Source organism: Lepidochelys kempii, chromosome 5 (genome assembly GCF_965140265.1).
Source record: "Lepidochelys kempii isolate rLepKem1 chromosome 5, rLepKem1.hap2, whole genome shotgun sequence".
Lineage (NCBI taxonomy): Eukaryota > Metazoa > Chordata > Testudines > Cheloniidae > Lepidochelys > Lepidochelys kempii.
This window is the reverse complement of record NC_133260.1, coordinates 4876839-4902559: the sequence shown is the minus strand read 5'-3', so window position 1 is coordinate 4902559 and position 25721 is coordinate 4876839. Positions and strand designations below refer to the sequence as shown.

The 25721-nt window shown below is 42.1% G+C and overlaps 1 protein-coding gene across 5 annotated transcripts in view; it reads right to left on the bottom strand.

Annotated features, from left to right (window-relative positions):
• Nucleotides 1-25721, bottom strand: part of FAM219A (family with sequence similarity 219 member A) — a 140948-nt gene that overhangs the window by 61591 nt on the left and 53636 nt on the right. The gene's annotated exons all lie outside the window — the stretch shown is intronic.

Below are 25721 nucleotides of genomic sequence, written 5' to 3'. Positions count from 1 at the left end.
CAATTGAGTAGGTCAGTCTTCAGCATCTTGCAGCTGCACTGAAATTCTCTTGGAGAACCCTGGATGTCCCATCCACCAGGCCCATTTGCGGAAAATCCAGGCAGTATTGTATGGTATAGTCTTTCCGCAAACCCCTCTAACATACAGGTTGCTTATTTGCACAATCCCAAAAGATCTAAAATCCATTCACTGCAAACTTCAAAGCTGTTGAAATCATCTTTGTAGCAAAAATTGCTTTCAATAAGGTCAATTTCTTCCCATCTAGGAGTTAGAAACAAAGCTGAAGACGTATGAAAATTCCAATTTAAAACAGACAGAATTACATGGGAAAACATGTGCTTAATATTAAATTCAAATATTCCAGGGATACTAAATACTGGAATATGCCATTTCAGATAAGATAGTTATTTTCATACTCTCCACTTCTTGAAATTTGCATTATGAAGTTTTGGGTTTTGTTAACCAACCCTCCCCCAAACAAAAAACCCTGCATAATTTGGCACTCTGGGGAGACTGTCAGTGGCAAAGAAAGAGGCTGGTATACTCTGCCAACAATAAAAGAAGATCCTTTAGTGAACAATTCCTTGACGCAACGGCAATAGCACTGAGCTGAATACCCACCCTTCAGCACGAGGTCTCCCTCACTGTGCGCCGAGTATGTTTTGCCTTCTGAATAAAGCACACTCATGAAATAAAAGTATGTCAGTCCATTCAGGATCAGTCTTAATAGAACTGGGACCTTTTACAAAATTTAAGGTGGCAATATTTTACCAAGACACTATTTATTTGTGTTCTCTCAGCTATCATTGCTTTTTACTACTACTAGTATGTTATGCTTACAGTACCTTTCACCCAAGGATTTCAAAATACTTTACAAATAAAGCTGTAGAACACAACTCATTTTACCTTCCGCTAATGCCACCACATCTGGGAAGGAATGTAGCAGCTGTTTAACAGCCCACAACAACAGTTTAGGACAGGTAGTGAAGAAAATATTGTCTCCGGTTTAGTTAGGCCCAGTAGAAATATCCAAGTGGATTTTGGGAATGACATGAAGGTTGAAAAAGTTCTACTCCTATGAAGAAAGACGACAGCTCTTTAATAACCTCAACTGGTCCGGGCCTGTTTTACAATCACAACTGAAAGGCCGATTATCTAGATAACTTTATAAAACAGAATTGGTCTTTAAAATCCACCTACCTATTTAATTTGGTCATGTTACAATGGAAGTTGTGTGGCAGGTCATTGACTGGAACACATGGGTTATAAAGATTACTTTTTCACAAGTCAGTTTTCCAGTGGTACTAAAAACCTATGCAAAAGGGAACATATGACAGGGGTTCTGATGAAATATTTAGCTTTGTAAAGCTGCTGGAGAGTGATAGCAAATTTTTTTACATTAAAAGCATCACCTGATCTGCTCAGCATAGAAATTAACATGCTGAGGGTGCAGGAGTTCCCCATGCGCAACCAACAACCAGTTTGCCATTGCCACCTTGGCCTCCCCCTGGTGGAGGCTAACACTGGAAATTAGCTACCCAGCATCAAACTGGGAGGGTCACACAAGGAAATCAGTTAATAGCATGAACAAACTAAGGCTTAGACTGAAATTTTTCCATTTGCAGTGTTTTAAGATTAGTAGGTCAATGGTAGATTGAGAAGAAAACAGGCTTATGTTATGGGGCTCTCTGTCTGAACAACAGTCACTGTCAACATCAACAGCCTCAAAGCACACGTCCAGCCTTCTCCTCTCTAAACCTAAAACTTAAGGAAAACAGTCAAAACAAGAGATAATTTTCCTAATGCATGCGTGTGTCCAGGGCTTGTAAGAGCAGAAGCATTTTAGCATTTGCATATCATTTTATACACTTTGTGCAGCAATACACAAGACACCATAGTAACAAACTGTACTAAAAACATGAAGGATTCTTCCTGGTATTTCTGTTGGAATTGTCTCTACATAAAATGGAATGCTCTGCTACTGTGCATTTTGAACAGATTACTCCATACAGCCAGAGAAGCACTGACTGGATTAATTAGCCCTTTGCTCAACAAAATACCTGCAAGCACACTGGAATACTACCACATGCATTTGCTATTCTAATGGATTTCAGGTGTGTTTGTTTTTTTACAGAATTCTATAGATCGAGGCAAACATTCTATACTCCGATTTTGAAATTACAGCTATGTTGTGTAACTGATTGTAGGTCACATTATATTATTTCGGTTTGCTGATTGAGCACAATACTTCTAAGAAGAAGGAAAACTTGAAGCCATGGCAAGAATTGTTGGCTAGTAACAGAGTTTAATTTGAAGTTTTCTCACCACACTCTCACAACATAATTGTGTGCGCACAAAACAGCAGTAGCCTAACTGTGGGGTCAGATTCTTGGGAGGTTTGTTTACTTCTCTGGCAATGGGGGGGATTAGGAACCTTATCCTCTTGCTAAACTAAGCTCTGTCCTAGCCTTACGAAATATGCCATTTCTGGTTAAAAATTCATTTTTGCAAGCTTCTGCGTGAGTAACCATTGCTCGAACATTCACTGAGCGCAAATACAGAAGGGGCAATGAGACTGGCTGAAACAAAGCTTTTTTCAGGTTTTTAAGGAATGCTCAGGGTTCTCTCCCCCCTCCCCAGTATTTAACCAGCTTTACTAAGAATGCAAGCTCTGCCATATCAGACCAGACCAATGGTCCATTTAATGTGACATTCTGCCTCTTACTGTGGCCAACATGGAATGCTTCAGTGGGAGGTGGAGAAAAGAACTGATGAACCTCACAAATTGTGCAATCTTGTATATGGGACAACAGAACTGTGCCATGGGCATTAATATGCTATTAGGATACCTTGTAAAGTGCATTCTCCTTTCCCTCTCCTCCTCCCTTGACATCCTGCAGGCCTGAATGTCTCTCCTACCATCCAACCCATGATACCTTCAGGGGAGAGCCAGCCCGCTTTGAACAGCCCCTGCACACGGACATTAACTCCATTTTGCTGACAGAGTTCCCATCATGTTTAGCTGTCCACTTCAAATGCTGCTAACTTGTGTTTTATTTCACTTAACACTATATTTAGCTCTGTCTGCTCAGGCACTCCAATCCTAAGAAGCAGCCCTATTTAAGACAGTTGAAAATGTAAACATTTCCTCGCTCTGCTCCCTTTGGTAAATATTTTGAACAATTGGGAATTTTTGATTTTGATGAGAAGATGGGGAGAGCTCTCCCACCCTCAAATGATAAAGAAAGGAGTGATATGCACAGCTTTACCAATTACTTTACTCAGCAATTCAAAGATGCTAGTTTGATAATCAGAGGCTGATTCATTGTGACCCAGTTGCTTATTAATGTCACGCAGATCGTTTCCACCTAAAAATAGCTGGATGTGCTTGCATACAAGACACTCTGCCAGCATATTGTAAGCAATTTCACATTTGTCTCCATGAGCGACCAATGAAACAGAGAGCCTCTTTGCTTCCAAAGGCTGTTCTCCTGGGCTCATACACTCTGCAAACACACACTAGGAGGGACAGTTGAACACATTTTGCTTAGCTTTAAAACCATTCAAACACAGAGTCTGAAAATTCAGCAGATGTTATCAGCTCCTGGCTCTTTGTTTAAGAGAGAATGAAAAAATGGGCAGAATGGCAAAGAAAAAAACCCAGTATGTACCCCATATACAGGGTGCCCACTTATGCCAGCTCAACTTTCAACAAGCAAAGGAGTTTCTGCCATACTGATTGTGTCACACAAGGTTCTTTTGAGCTAGAAAATAACCCCCCTATGAACATCTGTGCCTTCTACTATTCTGCTCCATATGCTTAGAATGCCCTTCCCAAACTCATTTGCTAAGCACCCACCCATGCAACATTCAAATCCTCCTAAAAATCAATTTCTGCAGCATCATATGGAAAGCTCTTTGGGGGCAGAGACTCTTCGGGGTGTGTACACACATACGGACAGTGCTTCACACAATGCGCCTCTCAGTATTACTGCAATACCAGTATCAAATGTATTGAAAAACGGAGCGTTCACACTGTAAGAACTCCGGACCTACCACGATGTACATCTGTCTAAATGAATAACTTCCCTTCCTGAGGCAGGTTACCTCTTTTCTTGCTTGTCAAGTCTGCCATTTAGATTTTAAGTACTTTGGGACAAAGAAAAGAACTATCTGTTTTCTGTGAAGCACCTAGTACACGTGGGGCAATACCCCCCGTCCCCAAATAACTTATCCTTAGAAACAATCATGGGTTTAAGTGACAGGAAAAAGGTTCAAGAATTCATGCTATAAATTTGTGAAGACAAGTTCTAGCTTTAAAAAGCTTCTCAAACCGTAGGCAATTCACTAATCTCCACTAGCAAGTGTTCAAACCGTCATATACTCTCAGGCAGGGGTAATCTATTTTTTGTCAAGGTCCAGATTTCTTGGTCAAGGTATTGTCAAGGTCCAAACTCCAGAGAAAATAATACAAAAACAATAATAATACTGATAAGTAGTAGTAAATAAAAAGATGTTATGGTCCATTCAAAAGCATCTGGCCTTCCAGATTTGGCCCACAAGCTGCCTATTGACTATCCCTGCTCTGGGGAATCACAAGCAAATACTTCCTGGCCAAGAGACAAGCCTTCCACCTCTAACCAAATGAAATCCAGACCAGGCCAGCAATTTCTGTAACCTGTCACCACTCAGCAGTTACTGCATGCTGCTAAGTGGCCTGTGACATCAGGCAGTCTGTCTGGTTTGAAGTGAACAGACATTCGAACGATTAACCAACTGGCACTCTTGTTGGCGGAGTCAGGCGTGCCACAGAGCACGGGAGGTATTGGCAGGGTGGAGTCAAGAAAGCGTGAACTGCAAAGGCCCATGCTGTGGGTAAAGAAAGGACTTCAGCTTTCAGACCTTCTCCACCTGGCAGGTTTCAAATTCTTTTGTATAAATATCAAGTGGATGATGCTGGCCAGGATATTAGGGTTACCCCAGAGCTTGGAAAAAAAATTCAACACTGGCCTTAAGGCTAAGCCTATGAGCTCAGGTGAAGGCAGTCATGCTGCAATGCCTCTTCCTCCTCCCTGTGCTTATTTAAGTTTACATTGGTACATCTTGACTTCCTCCTAAAAACCAAACTCTGTCCCCAATTAATGCTCCTTCAACTCCCCAATACATCTATTAATGCTGAGTTTCTCTACTGCTGTTGCCCCTGCTATCCCCCTTGTACCCTACTCCTCTTCATGCACTCAGCTCCATTCCTCATTCCCAGCCTGTGAAAACAGCAACAACTCTGGGATGCTCTGTAATGCCCCCAGCCACTGTTCCCTCTTTGCCCCAAACCAGAAAGAGTCAATGGCTCCTAGCTCTACTCACCCAAGCAAAATTTCAGCTTACCCTGGGAGAGTCAAGTTTTTCAAACCCTGCCTTAACCTCCTGTAGCGAGGCAGAGTGGCCACTACACTCCCCTAGGTGGGCAGAGTTAAATCTGTCCCCCCCTCACTGGAAGTCCTGGGGCAGGACAGGAAGTATAAAAGGAGTGCCAGGAGCTCAGTTAGGGCTGAAGCACTGGAGGGAGCAGATGTCTCTTCCAGGGAGCTGGGATATCAACAGGATCCTGGACTAGATCCTGAGTGGAGCTGCACCCTGTGGCTGGGGGAGACAGACGAGTACCCTGAGGAGCTGCTGGGACCGCCGTCAGACGAATGCCCTGAGGAGATGTGGGGACTGCCAGCAGCCGAGGAGACGGAGGACTTTTGGACTACATGGCTCTGCACAAAGACTGTGGTAGGAAGTAGCCCAGGGGAACCAGACTCTGGTCCAGTTCTGCTGCTGGAGCGCGAGTCAGAGTACTGCGGTGGGATTCTCCGCTGACCCAGTGCCTGAACACTCCACCTCTGTTAGGGCCCTGGGCTGGGACGCAGTGGAACTGGCTGGGCCCGGGTCCCCCTATCACCTCACCCCTGGGGTGGCAGCCTTCCCACCTGTCAGCCCAGAGGTCTGCATTTGTCGACTGTCCGCTAGAGTAAGGGCGCCTGACTGTTTGGTCCCTGCCCTGCCTAAGTGTCCGGGCCCCCAAAACTTCTTTGCTGCTCTGCCCTGATAGCAGGCCAGATCCCTAAACTGTTTGGTGCCCCACCCCGCCTGAAGGTGCTCGGCTATCGACTGTTTGTGCTGTGCCCCACCCAGAGGGCTAGAGCTCCCTTACAGACCGTTAATTACTGTTGGCCCCTGCCTGAAAGTGCTGGACTATCCACTGATTGTGCTCTGCAGAGGGCCAGAGTTTCCCCTACAAACTGTGACCTGCAGTCTGCCTGTAGTGAGGCGCAGTGGCTTCCCTCCCCACTACACCTCCATACATATATTTTCAGTCAGTGCCACTGGTGTTTAACTCCCACCTGGATGACCTAACAGAGATAGACGGGATCTTGGCTTAAAGTCTTTTGTGTTCTGATGCTTGACTATACGTCACTCTAGAATCCCAAGGAGACCTATGATCTGACTCCTGTTTCCTCATTTGTTGTTCCCCAGTTGAGTGGCCCCTCCAGTCTTTGAGGGGGGAAGACTGTTATCTTTAGATGCTGTCATAAATATAAAGGGAAGGGTAACCACTTTTCTGTATACAGTGCTATAAAATCCCTCCTGGCCAGAGGCAAAGTCCTTTTACCTGTAAAGGGTTAAGAAGCTCAGGTAACCTGGCTGGCACCTGACCCAAAATGACCAATGAGGGGACAAGATACTTTCAAATCTGGAGTGGGGGGAAAGGCTTCTGTCTGTCTGTGTGATACCTTTGCCAGGAATAGATCAACGATGCAAGCCCTCCAGCTCCAGTAAAGTTAGGAAGTAATCTAGCAAGAAAATGCATTAGGTTTTCTTTGTTTTGGCTTGTGAAATTCACTGTGCGGGAGGAAACGTGTATTCCTGTTTTTGAGTCTTTTTGTAACTTAAGGTTTTGGCTAGAGGGATTCTCTATGTTTTGAATCTGACTGCCTGTAAGATTATTTTCCATTCTGATCTTACAGAGTTGTTCTCTTATTTTTTTTTTGTTCTTCTAATAAAGTTCTCTTTTTTAAGAATCTTGTTAGAGAGCTTATTCCTTCACTCTCCCACTTCCCTGGTCCTTCTCGCATGAACAGAGAGCAACAATATCCAAAGTCCGAAGGTGCAAACAATTTGATGTTTATTGGGATGAACTTCCAGCAAGCTTAAATACACATTCCTTTTTCCTTATTTTCGAATCCCAACTTACATCCTGTTTGCCCCTAATTTATATAGTAATATTATTAGCTATACCTTAACCAATCATTCTACTGAAATTTAACTAACCAATCCTAACATATTGTAACATGATTAGCTAACCAATTATATCCCACCACCTTAATTAGTTTACACCCAGCAAAATTAATTATACAGCAGACAGAATCAATCACAGAACCAGACAGAGACCATGCCAATAAACAATAGCAAAGTGGGAACTATAATGACAAAACAATACAGAAGTGAGGATTTCACAACTACATCTATAAAAAGACACAAGAGTTTCCCAGCTGTGTCTATTGATAGGTGAGTTCTTACCAGATAGAAAACTATCAACCGCAATTTCCTTTTACATCTTCTAGGCACTTCCCTTTCTCTGGAGGTGATAGGCACTATCAGGACAGGGTTGTATTCCTAACAGCCCAATAGCACCTTCTTTCAATGTGACTACTTTGGAATGTGAGGATGTGACCGGTTGCTTCCCCGCATATGGCTGCCTCTGTTGCTTAGCCAAAGGCCTTAGCCTAAGAACAGGGCCTCAGACTGTCACAGTAAGAGAAGGACCTTACACTGGCAGACAGTGATTTTGATTCTTTCTTTTATACCATTAACTAGCCAAGTGATAAGAATACACCTAAATTCTTAAAGTACAGGCCTTTGCAGACAGGCCTGAATATCTATATCCTAACAAATCTGATTGGGCTTTTTGGGTCTTAAAAATCCAAGGCTGGTTTGTGCTCATCTTGTTTATTCTCAAGCCTCCCCAGGAAAGGGGCTGTAAGGGCTTGGGGGGATATTTTGGGGAAACAGGAACTCCAGGTGGTCTTTCCCTGATTGTTAAATCACTTGGTGGTGGCAGCGTTTACCTAATCCAAGGACAAAGACTTTGTGCCTTAGGGAAATTTTAACCTAAGCTGGTAGAAATAAGCTTAGGGGGGTCTTTCATGCGGGTCCCCACATCTGTACCCTAGAGTTCAGAGTGGGGAAGAAACCCTGACAGGTAAAAGGATTTTGCCTCTGGCCAGGAGAGATTTTTATAGCACTGTATATAGAAAGGTGGTTACCTTTCCCTTTATATTTATGACAGATGTGCTTTGCCTTGGGACAACAAACAAGCTAGAATTACAACGAGACTGAGCCAGAAGCAGAGCCAGGGATATATCATCCGTACATTTTACCAACATACACGCACTGAAAAGCCATTACAGCATCTAGTCCTCGCTCCTTACTTCAGGAAAAATAAGCAGCAGTTTGGTGACACAGCCACTGTTGCACAGAAATACAACCTGACCGGTAGTGACACAAGCCAAAATTTCAAAAAGCAATAAACAACAGCTGTTTACTGACTTTCCACCAGCTCCCAGAGCATCCTACACACAGCTCTGCCAATGCACCTTTGTTCTAACACTGCTTCCACAGTTCTGGGCATCCCTTGAGCAGATCTCATTTAACAAATGTAACAAATTAGGCCTATGATATCCACTACAGAGTCTAAGTTGAGACCAAACTGATTTATAACCATAAGCCAATGAGTTTTGAAGACAGCTCCCTGAAGGATAAAAAGCCAGTCCTGGACCCAGGCCTTATGTCTTACCAAATAAAGAGAACAAAAATGGAATAGTATACAAAGGTGTTGAAAAGAATACAGGAAGAAGAGATCCTGCAGCATGTGTAGCTTAGATCAAAGGCAGATAAGCTTTTTTGCTTTGTTTAAAGCAAGATAAGTAACAATGTTTTATACATTTATAGACCATGTTGAGATGATTTGTATTCAGACAGACATTCTCTTGCTGCAATCACTCCTCTGGGCTAGCGCATGAGACCCTGAAAGTGAATACAGATTAGTTTATTTCTACTGTTCAAGCCAAGCAAAATGCATAAGTTAAAAAAAATGGTGAAAAGTGAATGACAGCTTCAAACTTTTCCATTTTCCTAGTCCAAGGATGTTCATAGCACACAAAATTACTTTTTTAAAAAATAGAATGTACGATTTAACTTAAATGTCCAAGATAAAGAGTTTGAATCATGCATACCAGTAGCTTGGGAAAATGAGTGAAGGACAAAGAAGAAGCAAGAAAAATAGAAGCAATTACAAAATTCCTACCAGATTCCCTTCAGAGGAACAAGCAATGCTAGCAGCCCTTTGCCCCTCTCTTCCCCACTTTGATAGAGTATATTTAACAAAGTTCACCCTTGGGGCTTTTTTCCTGCACACAGGTTCAACCATTATTAATATTAGTACAGACATCTATAAAGGCTGTATCTGCACACACTTTGCCTGGCTTAAATGCGGTCATTAACACTGCAGATGAGAGGAATGCCACACCATGCTCTCTGCAGGGCTTTGACAGGCCTGAAAGGGACAGCGGCTGTTGCGCAATAAACTGTTTAAAACCAACCACTGAAACCCGGTTGTGGAGAACCTCAGCAAAGAAGCTTTTTGTTATTTTAACAGGTGTCAATCGGAGCAACACACATTTCTTTTTCACCTCTCTAATTCTGCAGCAAAATCCCTTAGGCTGACATGCAGCACACGTCTTTCAGGTGATAAATCCTGACATGGAATTCCTAACAGTTGTAATAACAATATCTAGTATCTGACATCACAGCACCTTTCCATTCCAGAATCTCCAACAATTTTACAACCGGTCTTTAATCTCGACACCCCCATGAGTGAGGATATTCTAAAAATGATTAAACACTGATGCTGAGGCAAGCCAAGTGCCAGGCCCAAGGTCACAACGAATTAGTGCCAGAGCCAGGAACAGTCGTGTACTCTAACCATTTCCTGATAAAACTAACTTGACCCTTCCCATGCTCAGCTCTGTGTGGACCGAGTCCTACACAGACCAAGCATCCCACATGCCCTGTAAATTCACAGTGGCCATGCAGTTTGTATGAGATGTAATGTGGGGAATATATTTTTGGAAACACTGAACTTGGGAGGAATGATGTTAAAGAGACTGTAAGATGGAACAGAACAGCCTCTGGTAGTATTTACAGTTTAAAAAGATGAATCAGATTTTGGCTCCTAGAGGCCTTAAAGAGAGGGTGGGTCACCATGTACAAAATCCTGCCCCTTTCTTCACGGGGATTTCCCAAATCAGTGAAAATGGTGAAGGGATCTTCAGTGCAGGGGACAGGAACTGGAGGACCCCACCTAGGGAGGTCCGTACCCTCGCACTAGAAAGATAGGCTGGGGAAAGGCAGGGGAAGTGGTTCCATCACTGTACAGATCGTCTGGTCACTGAGCCCAATGATGTGGAGGTGGAGGGGCAGCTAAGGCTGCAGTAACCACTACAGGGTGGCTCTGTTGATGTTGTTCCCCTCCTGCCCCCCACAGAACTCCCTGCACAAAACCAGTCTGCTATGGCTTTGTTGACGGATCGGGATTTAATCAGATGGCTGAAAGGAACGCTTAAGGAACTGAGGACTGCACAGGACATTTCTTGCAGGTTTTATACTTTGTAGGAATGCTGTATTCTGATTAAACACACAACACAATGGCAAAAGGCTCATCTTGCATTAAAACAAGCTCTCTCCAATCCCCTGGAGGTAGGATAACTGCTTTGGATGGACCACTGATCTGATCCAGTATGACAAAACCTTACCTTCCTATGCCTTCCCCCCTTGAGTAATAAGAAAAATGATAGGAAGAGGCATGGACAGCTTCGCATTTATCGCTTTCAGTGGGCTGATACGCCCATCAGTGGCTCAATGTCACAAATATTACCGGTCAGCTCTGGAGCCATCCATTCATTTACAGCTAGCAATCATGACCATCTAAAAAGGAAGGTCAGCTGATTTTTTGTAATTTGAACTCGCATTCCCTGCTAGATCAATTAAGTCTTGCTTCTTGCACCTAGTCTGCTCCGCTGGCTTTGTTAATCCACCCACACACATCTTTTTTTAAAGCTATTTTAATTGCTCCTCCTGCTCACTCCTACTCTATCAATTATCCTCTATTCTGCATTTCTTCTGCCCTATGTAAATCCTCCACTTTCCTTTATTTCCAGAGAGCAGGAGTCTCTTGCTCTGCAAGCTCTTTGAGGTCTGAAGTTAACTGTGGTTCCCAAAAGCTCAAGTTCTCTTTCAGTCCCCAATTCAGCGTAAGACACATCTGGAATTAAAATTATATCTGTGAAAAGCATAACACTTATTTTGTTTAACTTCTCGGTTCTTGGCCGAGTCCTGATCCTTCTCCTCCATTGTGTACCTGCTCGGCATCTACTAGACCCACCATCCTTCTAGCTAAGGAACACTGGGTGGGATTCCAGGTGGAAACAGTTAATGTTGCTGCTTAGGCAGATGTTGCTTTGGAGCGTTTCCAATTTGATGCTGCACACTCTTACCATTAAGGTCATGGGGACGGATCATGAGATGTTTCTCTTCACTGCACAGCAGGCAGTCATGTCATTTTCCCATTAACCATTAAAATGAAATTGGCTCAGAAAATCCAAACAACCCCACCCCCAAAAAACAACAACAAAAAAACCTGGCAGGGAAGCCACCAGGACACAGTGCCCTGCTTTCTCTGGAATTGAAAGGTGGAAATTCTGCAGATGCACATTCAATGTAGTGGAGGGTGAAGGCAGAGCACACAAGAGCTTTTATTACTCAAAACCTCCTCTACCCAGTTAAGGAGCAGTACCAATGGGATGCTAAGAGCCGTGTTGGGACCACTTTGGCTGGAAGAATGGTGGCCATAAAGGAGGCTACAAGCTGGTGTGGCAGGAGTTGGAATGTGGAATATCATCACCAAAGTTTAGAGATTCTTCAGTAACAATGAAATCCCAGCTCCAATAAAGACTATTTAACAAACAGAAAACTAAATTCAGACTCTTCAAGGCAAAGTAAAATACTAAATGTCTCCCTTGAGCTTCCTTCCCTACAATATGAGGCCTCTCCTACATCACACAGATGATGTCTATTGCAACACCTGTTGCCCCCTCACACTCTGGGGATAATGCAAACGTTTTGGGAATATAAATCCAAGGATAAGGTAGCAAGAGTTTAGAAAAGTCCATGCATGACTCAAACACCGATGTTAACCTCCTCACACTTGTTTCCAGATCCGCACAGATAGGTTGTGGGTATTTACTCATGAATGTAGGTGGAAGCATCCTTTGGATACCACTGACGACCTTTTGATGGTGGCACAATGGAGACAGTAAGGCTTTGTTCTCTTACTGGGAGATGAGTGCATCACCCTGCAGTACGCCCAGGTCACGGTTTAGAAGCCAGAATCTTATAATCTAATTCAGGTTTATGGCATGGTAGCCCTGAGCAGGGCCTCAGTGCCACTGAAGGACAGCTTACCATTCTGCAGAGGAAGACATCATCAAGTACATGAAGACTTTAAGAACATAAGAATGGCCATACAGGGTCAGACCAATGGTCCATCTAGCCCAGAATTCTATCTTCCAACAGCAGCCAATGCCAGATTCTTCAAGGGAATGAACAGAACAGGGCAATTATTAACTGATCCATCCTGTTGTCCAGTCCCAGCTTCTGGGTTGCGTCCCTGACCATATTGCCTAAAAGTCATCCATGGACCTATCCCTCCATGAACTTATCTAGTTCTTTTTTTAATCTAGTTATAGTTTTGGCCTTCACAACATCCCTTGGCAATGAGTTCCACAGGTTGAATGTGCACTGTGTGAGGAAGTACTTCTTTTTGTTTGTTTTAAACCTGCTGCCTATTAATTGCATTGGGTGACCCCTAGTTCTTGGGTTCTGTGAAGGGGTAAATAACACTTCCTTATTCACTTTCTCCACACGATTCATATCCCCCCTTAGTTGTCTCTTTTCTTAGATGAACAATCCCAGTCTTTTTAATCTCTCCTTGTATGGAAGCTGTTCCATCCCCCTCATCATTTTTGTTGCCCTTTTCTGTTTTTCCCAATTGTAATATATCTGTTTTGAGATGGGGAGACCAGAACTGGAGACAGTATTCAAGGTGGGGGTGTATCATGGATTTATATAGCGGCATTATATTTTCTGTTTTATTTTTTCTCTTTCCTAATGGTTCCTAACATTAGCTTTTTTGACGGCTGCTGCACATTGAGAGATGTTTTCAGGGAACCATCCATGATGACTCCAAGATCTCTTTCTTGAGTGGTAACAGCTAATTCAGACTCCATCATTTTGAATGTATAGTTGAAATTATGTTTTTCCAATGTGCATAACTTTATGTTTATCAACATTGAATTTCATCTGTCATTTTGTTGCCCAGTTACCCAGTTTTGTGAGATCCCATTATAACTCTTCACAGTCAGCTTTGAATTTAGCTATCTTCAGTAATTTTACATCATCTGCAATCTTTGACACCTCACTGTTTACCCCTTTTTCCAGGTCATTTATGAATATGCGGAACAGCATTGGTCCCAGTACAGATCCTTGGGGAACCCCACTATTTACCTCTCTCCACTGTGAAAACGGACCATTTATTCCTATCTTTTTCCTCTTTCGCAAAAATCTTTACATCTAGTCCCAGGAAATGGAGTAGTCAATCATCAGATTTCCATATTTATAAGAACTGGGTTTCTGTTTAGCCAAGCCTGTGACAGGAATAACCCAGTAAATAGCAGAGCAGCAAGGCAAACTCGCCAGAATGAAGGGGAGCTGAAAGCTACAGTGAGAGTTCACGTAACATTACGGTTCGAGAACACAAGAGATATTTGCAAGAAATTGTGATGGCACAATTCATTTAAATAAGCCTTTAGGATACCATGTTCTTGTCTGTATCCCTGGCACTTCCTATTGCTCCACCAGATCTGTGTGTGTATGGCTCATTAGCATGCAGTGTGACACAGGTATCCTTTGATATTCCACTATTTGGCTTGCTTTTCCCCGGTACACGTGTATTAGAAATGTCCTCATTATGTGACTAATCAGGGAAGTTGGCAGGGAAACAGATCAACTGACTTAAAGGGAAACAACTTATTTTATAACCCAACTTATGAATTGCTTGTTAAAAAAAGTCTAATAGAGTTGGAGACTCCATCCTGCACTCCCTCCCTCCCACCCACCCTCCAAAAAAGGGCAAAATTAAGAATCTTGGAGGAGGTCCTCTTTTTATTCATGGAATAGGCAGCATCTAGGTCTTTCCTTACCCATCTCAGCCAACCACAAGCAGGACAGCAGTGGACCGTGTCCCTCCCCTCATCAATTTGGGCAACATTTTACTATAGTCTGTTTAAATTCTTTTTACTTTGAATAATGAACACACTCCTGACCCTAACCCTAACCCTAAATGACCACCATGTAAGAGGGCAGTAGCACCATTTACTAGATCACATATCGGTATCTCAGGTTCAAGGAAGAAAGGAGTCGGCCATCAAGGACTCGGGGAGAGAGAAAATCAGAGAGGAAGCCTGGTAGTTCATAAACACCAGAGGCAAGAGGTCACAGTGGCATTTTCCCTGGCTGGAAATAGTTGAGGATGGACAGGCTGTGGCCGCCAGAGAGAAGAGGACTGGGAGAAATTCCACCCAGCTAGAAGTTTCCACTTGATACCAGGACCTCAATGTGGAAACCGTGGAAGATACCTCTCATGGCACCAGCTGGTCCTAGGGCAGAGATGACCCGTGCCTACCAATAGCAGAGGGGCAGAGTGAGGGTAGCCAGCTTCAGCAGTGTTATTGAGCATGCTCAGTACAAGCCAAGCAGCAAATGGGGGAAGGGAGGGAGGAATGTGACCCTGCATGTCTCCTTATGTGTCACCTCTGTCCAACAGAATGGAGAGATGTTTGGTACAATACCTGTGAATGGCAGCTCAGCCCAAGCTGTAAGAAAATCAAGCTTGTCCACAAAAAGTTCTTCAACCATCCAAGGAAGACAGATGATCCTTGTAGGGGATTCAATACTCAGAAGAATCGAAAGAACATTCTGCAGTGCGTAGGAGGACAATAGGATGGTATGCTACCTTCCCGGAGCCAAGACAGAAGATGTCACTCTAAGATCACACAGGCTTTCGATGTCAATGGGAAAGGATCCACTGGTGATGGTTCATATCAGCACTAATGACACTGAATCGTGGGATATCTAGGAGATGGCAGATGACTTCAAGGAACTCAGAAGCACGTTGAAGAAGAAGAAGAATATCCAAGTGATCTTCTCTGAGATCCTTCCTGTCCCCCAAGCAAAGGAAATCAGAAAGCAGAAGATTCTGGAAGTGAATGGATGGCTAGGTAAGTGGTGTAGGCGTCTAGATTTGTAGGACACCGGTCCACCTTCTAATTTGGATGGCTTCTACCTCAGTATAATGTGGACCAATCTTCTCAGGCACAGGACGGTTAGAGTAGCAAGGAAGGAGTCAAACAAAAAACAAAAGAGCAGTGTAAAAAGGAAGATATGAGCGCTCAACACAAAATTGAGATATGTTGAGAACAAAATTAATCAAGGAACCAAAGGAAACGGTGAAGACATTCTTTAATTGCCTGTACACCCATGCTAGGAGCCTGGGTAACAAAGAGGAGGAACTGGAGTAGCTCATTCATGAGAATTAATTTGATCTAGTTGGTATTACTAAAACCTGGTGGGATGATCCCAATGGCTGGAATGTTAAAAATCAATGGGTTATCACCTATTTAGGAAGAATTGAGCAGTCAAAATGGGTAGGGGACTGGCACTCTGTCAAAAATGGCATTACCTGTTTCTGAGTCACTGATAACTTGGAAGAAAATGATCTCAAATGCTTATTGGTCAATGTCTTACCAGATAAAGCACAAGACTGCATATTAGTTGGTGTCTGCTACAGACCATTAAATCACACTAGGGAACAGGATGACAGATTCCTTATGTACCTATTTACAATGAGTAGGGAAAAATACTGCCTGATAATGGGGGACTTCAATTTGAATGACATGCGCTGGAGGTCTCATGCTATCAATTTTAAAAACATTCTTGGAATTTCTAAATATATAGGTGACAATTTTCTAATTCAAGAGGCGTTGCATCCAGCAGGGGGGAATTTTGTATTAAATCTCATCTTGACAGATAAAGACGAATGGATCACAGAATTAAAAATTAATGGTAATTTAGGCACCAAGTGATCACATTTATAATGTGCAAGCAGAACAAAGTACAGATCAGTGATATATATACTTGGTGCTTTAAGAGAGCCAATTTCACAAAGCTGAAAACAATTATGAGCCAAATCAGCTAGAAGAAAGAATTTAATCAGAAAAATGTGAATTATAATTGGGATGTGTTTAAGAACATTTTCTAGATGCCCCAAAAGCTACAATCCCACAATTGAGGAAGAAGGATATATTGGTTAAAAACACAACCTGGTTTAAAGGGGAAGTGAAGGCAGCTATAAAAAATAATATAACAAATGGAAGAAAGGGAAAATTGATAGTAATAAATACAAATCAGAAGCTAGGAACTGTAGAAAATTGATAAAGGAAGCAAAAGGGACACAAGGAGATATCAACGGCTAGCAGAGTTAAGGACAATAAGGAGTTTTTAAAGTATGTTAGGAACAAAAAGAACCCTAACAATGGTATTGGTCCATTACTAGATGGAGACAGTAGAATTATCAATAATAATGTAGAAATGGCGTTATTCAATAACTATTTCTGTTCTGTATTTAGGGGAAAAACAGATGGTATAGTCATATCATATGAAAACATTCTTTCCAGCCCACGAGTATCTAAGAAGGATATTAAACAGAAGCTACTAAAGTTAGACATTTTTAAATCAGCAGGTCTGGGTAACTGGCATCCAAGAGTTTTAAAAGAGCTGGCTGAAGAGCTCACTGGACCATTAGTGTTGATTTTCAATAAGTCTTGGAACACCAGTGAAGTTTCAGAAGTCTGGAACAATGCTAATGTTGTGCCAACATTTAAAAAGGTTAACCAGGTTGACCTGGGTAATTAAAGGCCTGTCAATCTCACGCTGATTCTGGGCAAGATAATGGAGCGGCTGATACAGGACTCGATTAATAGAATTAAAGGAAAGTCATATATTTAATGCCAATGAACATGGATTTATGGAAAATAGATCCTGTCAAACTAACTTGATATATTTTTTTGGTGAGATTACAAATTTGGTTGATAAAGACTATAGCATTGACATAACATATTTAGACTTCCGTAAGGCATTTGACCTGGTACTGCATGACATTTTGATTAAAAACCCTAGAAAACTGTAAAATGAACATGGCACACATTAAATTGATTAAAAGCTGGCTAACTGATAGGTCTCAATATGTAATTCTAAACGGGGAATCAGCATCAAATGGGTTTCTAGTGGGATCCTACAATGATCGGTTCTTACCTCTATGTTAGTTAACATTTTTATTAATGATCTGGAAAAAAACCTAAAATCATCACTAATAAAGTTTGTAGATGACAAACCAATTGGGGGAGTGGTAAATAACGAAGCGGTCACTGATTCAGAGCGATCTGGATCACTTGGTCAACTGGACAAGAGCAAACAAACAATGTGTGTCTTAATATGACTAAATGAAAATGTAGGAACAAATCTGTATTCTTTTTTCCTAGATTTAGGAACAAAGAATATAACCCATACTTACAGGCTGGGAGACACCAGCCTGGGAAGCAGTGACTCTGAAAAAGATTTGGGGGTGATGGTGGATTATTAGCTGAACATGAGCTCCCGTGCAATGCTATGCCCAAAGGGCTAATGCAGTCCTTGGCTGCATTAACAGGGGAACCCTAAGCAGAAGTAGAGATGATATTTTACCTCTATATTTGGCACTGATTGACTGCAGCTGGAATACTATGTCCAGTTTTGATGTCAACAGTTCAAGAATGATGTTGATAAACTGGAGAAGAGCCACAAGAATAATTAAAGGATTAGGAAAACATGACTTATAATGAGAGATGCAAGGACTTTATTCTATTTAGCTTAACAAAGAGAAGGTTAGGGATGACAATTATGGTCTGTAAGTCCCTGCCTAAGAAATAAATATTTAGTAATGGGCTCTTCAATCTAGCAGAGAAAGTTATAATATGAGCCGATGGCTGGAAGTTGAAGCTAGACAAATTCTGATGGGAAATCAGGGTTAAATTTGTAATGGTGAGAGAAATGGAACAACTTACCAAGGTCATGGTAGATTCTCTGTCATTGACCATTTTAAAATCAAGATTGGATGTTTGTCTAAAATAATATCTGCTCTAGAAATTATTTGGGGGAATTCTCTGGCCCAGGCTATACAGGAGGTCAGACCAGACGATCGCAATGGTCCCTTATAGCCTTGGAATTTATGAATCTCTGAACATCAGCGCGTCTCAGGCAATTAGATACTGCTTGGCACCCCACTAGAGAACAAAAGAATTTTTGAAGGAAAATTTGTGCATAGAGTTATTTCTTTCCCTTTTTCCTCCCCCAGTGAAGTCAGACACTGTCATACCTAATACACCTCAAGTCAAGAACAGCTGAATTTACCTATTCAACTACGCATCAAGTGCCTCAATGATACGAAGCCAAACAGCTTAATCATCAATTCTGATAGTGCATCTACTTTATCAGCCTAAATCAGATAATCTGTTCCCAGACTGTCTCTATGGAAATGCAGTAGAATATCAACAAGACGAGGAAACACTATAAGAATGTAGAAACAAGGGAGGCCAAGAAAGACCACAGAGTCCCTTCCTCCCCACAAAAAAAATCAGATCACCTTTGTCACTGTGCTAGAGAGAAAGGCAGGTTTTCTTTGAATAGGACAGAAATGGGAAATTATTACAATTCACCATCCCTGGGTAGACTGGATACACTAAGATGCTAGGTAAATATCTTGCTAACTCTTTATATTCAGTCTGCAATGGAAATTCTATACTGCTGCTTCTTCTACAATGAGAGTACAAACCACTAGTAGTGTACCTGGATTTAGCTTTTCCTGCAGTTCCAATATGGCATTATAAACCTGACTGGGATCTGTGGGTGCTACTATGCCTATGGGGCGGGGGGGTGTCCTGGTAGTCCCACCTATTATTAAGGTTGCCTAACATTTCCCACTATAAGAGCTTCTTTCAGTGGTTTATAATCCTGCCAGACTAACTGTATGGGCTGGTATTTTTCATGCCAGATATCTGCTTCAGGCTGAATTTTTGGGGAAAGTTTCAGCGGAAAAGTTTCTGAGAATGAGATTAGAGAAAAACCCACATTTTTCAAGGTAATGATTCTGGGGAGCTTCGAGCAGTTCTAGCACTCCCATGCTTTGGAGCAAGACAGGTGGGTGGCCTGGGTGTCAGGGATGTGCCTTTTGCCATTCCCTTGAAAATCTGCACAAATTTAGCTAAGCCATAAGCCTTAAAAAAAAAAAAAAAAAAAAAAAAGAAGTTTGCACATGCTCTGTACAGACATGCTAGATCCTAACAGCTAAAATCTCCAAAGATTTGGTCCTTACGGCGCACGCGGCAGCCTCTCAGAGGTCCTGGTGCTGCCCAGAGTGCGCATGCACCATCCCAACAGAGACTGAGAATGCTCCATTCCAGCACGACAGGGGCAACGTTGAACTTTCCCTGTAATAGCTGCTCTAGGCCAGGGTAGGGCCAGAACTGACAGCAGGGAGCCTCGCTCTCAATTATCCCTTTTCCTCCTCCACACTGCCTGGGTACCAGCAGCCACCTGACTTAAATACAGAGATAAGAGCTAGACCAGGGGGAAGGAAAGGAGTGAATTGGGACAAGGAGTCTGGTGAGACTGGGACTGAAGGGGGGTGAATTAGAAGAGAGAAACTGTGACTGGAACTTGGGGGCAGAGGACAAGAGACACACTGGCTGGGCCAGGAGACTGGGAACCAGTGATGGGGAAATGGGATGGGGGTGAGAGAAGACAGATCTGACAAAGCGCTGCAGTGCAGGGTGAAAACTAGGAGTGGCTGGGCAAAAGACTCTGGGACAAGGATCCAGGGAGGGGAAGACAACCAGAGGCCAGAAGGGGAGAGGAGAGACCGATCAGATGAGTAGCCAAGAGGAGGAAACTGGGAATGGTTGGACAAATGAGACAGAGGACAAAGGAGTTGGGAGAACTGGGACTGGTAGAGGGAAGATGAGAGATTCGGAATTGGGAGTCGGGGGAGGGAGACTGGGCCAGGGTAAGCAAGGACAATGGAAGTGGGACAGGTAGGGGAAAGAGAGACGGGACTGGGACAGTTACAGGTTGGAGGGGTATAATCACTAGAGCACAGTCCCCTCCAGAACTGGGATGGAACCTAGGGTTCCTAAGTCTCACGAGTCCTCTACTGCCAGCAAACATCTATGAAACCCACAGGCACGGGTAACCTTAATTCTGACATTCAATAATTAGAGGTTGGGTCAAGTTCTGAAGTGTGAGGACTTCTGTAACAGTCTGCTTCTAATTTACTGTCACTCTGGATAACCTTGTTATCTATATAACTGCCCAATCCCTTTTTGAGTCCTGCTAAGGTTTGAGCTTCAATGACATCTTGTGCCAATGAGCTCCACAGGTTAACCGAGTGTTACAGTGATTTTCTTTTAATCAATTTTGGATTTGCGACCTTTCAAATTCATTGAATGCCCCTATTTTCTTGTACTAGGAATTGCATACAGAAGTTCTTGATCTACCTTCTCTCTCATATTCATTCTTTAGCATACTTTTATCATGACTCCTCTTATTCATTTCCTCTCTAAGCGAAACGATCCATTTTTGTCACTCCCTCTGAGCATTTTTCCATGCCCTTAATCGTTCTTATCACACTTCTCTGAACCCCCTCTAATTTTCTGCTATATCCTTTTTAAGACGGGGTGATCAGAACTGAATGCGGTATTCCAAATGAGAACACACCATTGATCTATACCAGCGTCGCATTTTCTGTATTCTCCACCCCATCTCCTATCAACCTCACATTCTGTTTGCTTTTTTGACCATTGCTGCAAACTGATGAGACAACTTCAGCGACTTCTGTACAGTGAAGCCAAGTGCTCATTCCTGAATTGATGTAGTTAATTTAGAACCAAATAAGGTGTAGGGTCAATTTCAATACCAGGTAGCAGAAAATTTAATGATTATACTTCAAACTACACTGCAGGGGAAAAAATTACTTCAAACTGCACTGCAGGGAATATACTTCAAACTAGACTTCAGGGAAAAAAACAGCAATTCCAAGGCTACATTACAGTGCCAAAAAATAGTCCCTTCCTGCAAGTGTTTGATGTTAAGCATAAAATTGAACAATCAAACAAAAGCCTCACAGATCATAATTGTTCCTGTGGCATTTTAAAGGTCTGGGCTAAGCATACTGTCTTGTTCCTTTTAATCCCTTCTTCCTTTCCTAGCAAAACCTTCCTCCAGGTATCTGCCTTGTGCATCCTTCATGCTCTTTGCTGATTAGCTTTCCCAGGAACTTCTTCCCCGAGCATTATGGCCCACAACCCAAGTACAGGAGTTCTGGTGGAGTTCCGACTGCACTTGCTCCCGAATGTTTACCACAGACACCTGATCAATGTAAAATGTCCCCTTCTTTATTAAGCTGTCATAATTCTGACAGTTTCTAATCCTTCCTGAAGCCCCACTTTTGTGAGGTGCCCACAAAATAAAAGTGCAAGGCATACACATTACCTAAAAGGCACATTCCTCTGCTTCTTCTCACTCTATCTTCTAGAGTGAGAATTTGGAAGGTAGGGTCTATCTTCATATTCGCTCATCTTTTATAGCATTGTCAGTGCTAAGCCAATGAGGAAAAGCAGCCAGCAAAAAATAAATTCGATCTTTAAAATGCTTTCAATTAAAAAAAAATCTGTAGAATTAATATGAGGAAAGTAGTACAAACAATATGTTCATTGCAATGGGAGCCTTTTACATTTAAGGAGCATGGGTTAGGAAATATATGCAGTCTGCTATGCTGGAGATGTTTCGCACAAAGTTACCACCACCAAAGTAAAGGAGGACCAAGGACTCTTTCAACTCCTCAAAGGGGAGTCCCCAAGAGCCCTGCTGCTACCTCTCTCTTCTTACAGCCATTAATTAACACTGCAGGAGGTCCCAGAAACACTTCCAGCTCATTATTCCCTTTTTAAAGTATCCATGGACACAAGATATTTAGCTGAACTAGCCTTCTATAAGTTTCCAAGGCTTCCACTGGTATTAAGTCAACATGCATGGGAAAGAAAGGTGCTGTTTACTTTGCATAGAAGTGTCATCTTCAGCAGGACACAAGCAGCATTGTTTACTAATTTAAGGTTTGTTACATGTGTAGAAAAGTTATATAAAAGAATAAAGCAATAAGATTTAAGATGAACACGTGCACTTGTTATGGAGACACGAATTAGGATTGCTACCTGCTCTAATATCCAGAAGTCACCAGAAGAAATAAAAAAATGAATATATTGGAGTCTCTGTGGATGACAGGTTTCAGAGTGGCAGCCGTGTTAAGTCTGTATCAGCAAAAACAACGAGGAGTCCTTGTGGCACCTTAAAGACTAACAAATGTATTTGGGCATACGCTTTCATGGGCTAAAACCCACTTCATCAGATGCATGGAGTGAAAAATACAGTAAGCAGAATATATATTCTAGCACTCCCATCTTTTCATGTTCTAGAATATATATTCTGCTTACTGTATTTTTCACTCCATGCATCTGATGAAGTGGGTAATAGCCCACAAAAGCGTATGCCCAAATAAATGTTTTGTCTCTAAGGTGCCACAAGGACTCCTCATTGTTTTTTCTGTGGATGATGATGACGATCATCATCGTTATCTGGCTGCAGCAGATTGTTAGAACAACCATTGAAGAAAGATTGCCATTAGTTATTAATTGAAGGCACTTTCACAAAGTGCTCCTTAAATCTTGAATGATATAGTATCTTTCTAACCAGCACCTAATAATCTGTGTGTAAGAGCTGCATTAAAGCAGTCTCATCAATCTTTGCTTCTGCTACTACAGCTCAAAGAGAGAACATGATGACTTAGATGAAATTAACTTTTTAAAAGGCTCATCCACATTCAGCCGAGGCCATATTTTCAACATATTGTATTGCATGCAGATCTACCTCCGTTATTCATACTTGCACAAATGCAAGACACCTAAATGTGTAGCAGTGACCTCCAAACCAGATAGAGGAAAAGGTTGCAAGTGCCCTGCCCATGATGTATCATCACATAATATATCAAAGACACAAATTGTAATGATTATCCTGTAAGCTAGGTGCAGCTGTTTTATTACGAGGTTAAGCTCCTCTGCTCTTTTCTAATTACTCCTCCTTCACATTCACCCCTCCCTTTCCACTCAGCCACTTCCTCTTCTTGCCTCTCCCTAGTCCCAACCCTCTTATTTTCACTGTTGCAGAGCACATTGTCCATGTTTGGTAGCCCATTAAAATTAATCTTTACAAGTTTCACCTGTCAAGATAAAAAATCATTCCACAGTTACATCCCTTGCTTGTGTTCGCACCATCACCACAGTTTACTAAGCTTGGCAAAATTTTAGACCTTCCATTGACTTTTCATTGCTTTGCTTACATGTCACAAACACTGTTCTCTCTAAGCTGTGCGCCCGCACACAGATCCTAAACCCCGTGCACACAGTGAAACACCACACGCACAAAAATTTGCACAGAAGAAATTTTTTGCGCACACCCCCTGTCAAAAATTAGAGGGAACATCAGTTACAAATTTAAAATAGTCTCGGTCTCTGGCAATGATTGTACTGAAATAAAAAACAAACAAAACAAAAACAAAGGAACGCACTCCTACATTTTTGACCTAAATTACTTGATCGTATAGTCCCTTGAAATTATGCTTTGTCACAAGAAGTTGCACAAAGAGTCTGCAGAGCATTATCGGGCCTGGGCATCCTTTCATACTGCAGAGAATAATGATTTGTTTCCAGATGGTATTTCATCGTCTACAGCCAATGAGTTACATATTATATGCTCAAAACAATTAGGGTAAAGGTTCTCTGAATCTCCTGTCTCTTTACACACATTACAGAAGCGGAGAATCATTCATTTCTTGGTTGCAAGAAAACCATGTGAAGTAAAACAAAATGCCTACTGCTGAATATGCATCTGTGCTCTCTGACAAACGAATTTCAAGCCCTCCCACACACCCCCATCACTTTGGAGCGATCAGGAAGCTTTGGATTACTTCCCTTGTGAAAGAAAAGTTAGCAGATTCTGACAGAGGATTACGAAGTTGTTATCCTCTTACATTATGTAAAGTCCCTGCAGCATAATTTTGAGCAGAAATGGATATTCAATTGCACAAACAGCAGAGTTTTTAGCTTCATCTACTACAACAGCTCCCAGGGCTTCTTAGGAACAAATCTCAGACAGTTATAATGGAACCTGACTCCGACAATTCGTAACTGCTTCTTAGTTTTCAAAAATAGCTATCGGACTGAACTGCAGCTTAAGTCAGCGTGTTCTCAGCTCAAGCTTTTCACCTCAAAGGAATTATGCAGGTAGCTTAGCCTGCTGCCTCTATGCCCACAATTACACTGAAGCATGGAAAATGACCCTCTCTCAAATGGACAGTATGTGCCATCTTAATTACTGGGTATTGGACCAAGTTGATTTTCAGTTACAACAAGCCACTGGGCACAGATTTCAGATGTTCCTTACCATCTTGTATAAGTATTTTAGGAATCATATACCTATGAGTGTTACTGTACAGGATTAATTTTTTTAAATCTAAAATTAAAGTACAAAAAGTGTAATGGAGGGGATTATGGAGAAGTATACCAGAAATACCACTCTCTGTTCACCATTGCACTGGTACCATAGTGATGCTAATGCTGTAATAATAATTTAGAGAGATTTAACTCCTCATTGTGTCCAGCGACTACCATCTTTTTCAGCAACAGCTGTTCATCTTAAAATGTACTTATGGAGTAGAAGTGATCAAGAACACAAAACAATAGCAAAGGCTAGTCTGGGCAGTACAGAATATGGAGAGTAAATATGAAAATGAAGGATCACTCTTTGGGAAGAATCCATTCTACCGAAGACCCAAGGAATAGCGCTTCTTATGGAGTCACTTTTACAGGAGAGGAGCTGCTTTTTGTGTCAGTGAGCCTTCTGGAGCCTGATAAGTGGAGATTTCATTAAAAGGTAAAGCATATAAAAGCATTAGGAAGGGCTATTACTGTCACAGACCAAGCAGCCTAGAGCAGCGGGTAATCTCAGGTGGTTACGCTTCCAAGTAACAGGCGAACCCATACCTGCTTAATGTAAATCGAGATCACAGCTATTCAGATGACTCTCTTAAGTATCAAGGCATTGCCCCTTCAATTTCACCTACCTGCTACACTGATAATTTATCCATCCCAAGATGCACATGGACATTTACAATATCATGCTTTGAGTTTGCTACACCATTGAGGAAACTACGATACCATGGTGATGGGAGGGGTTTAAGAACTTAGCTACCTTTACATTTTTATTAAAGCATTTCATGTGACAGCCATTACCATTGACATGCAAAAAAAATAAAGGATTTTCAGCTGTACTCAAAGTCCCAGCCTCGTTAAAAGGTATATAAA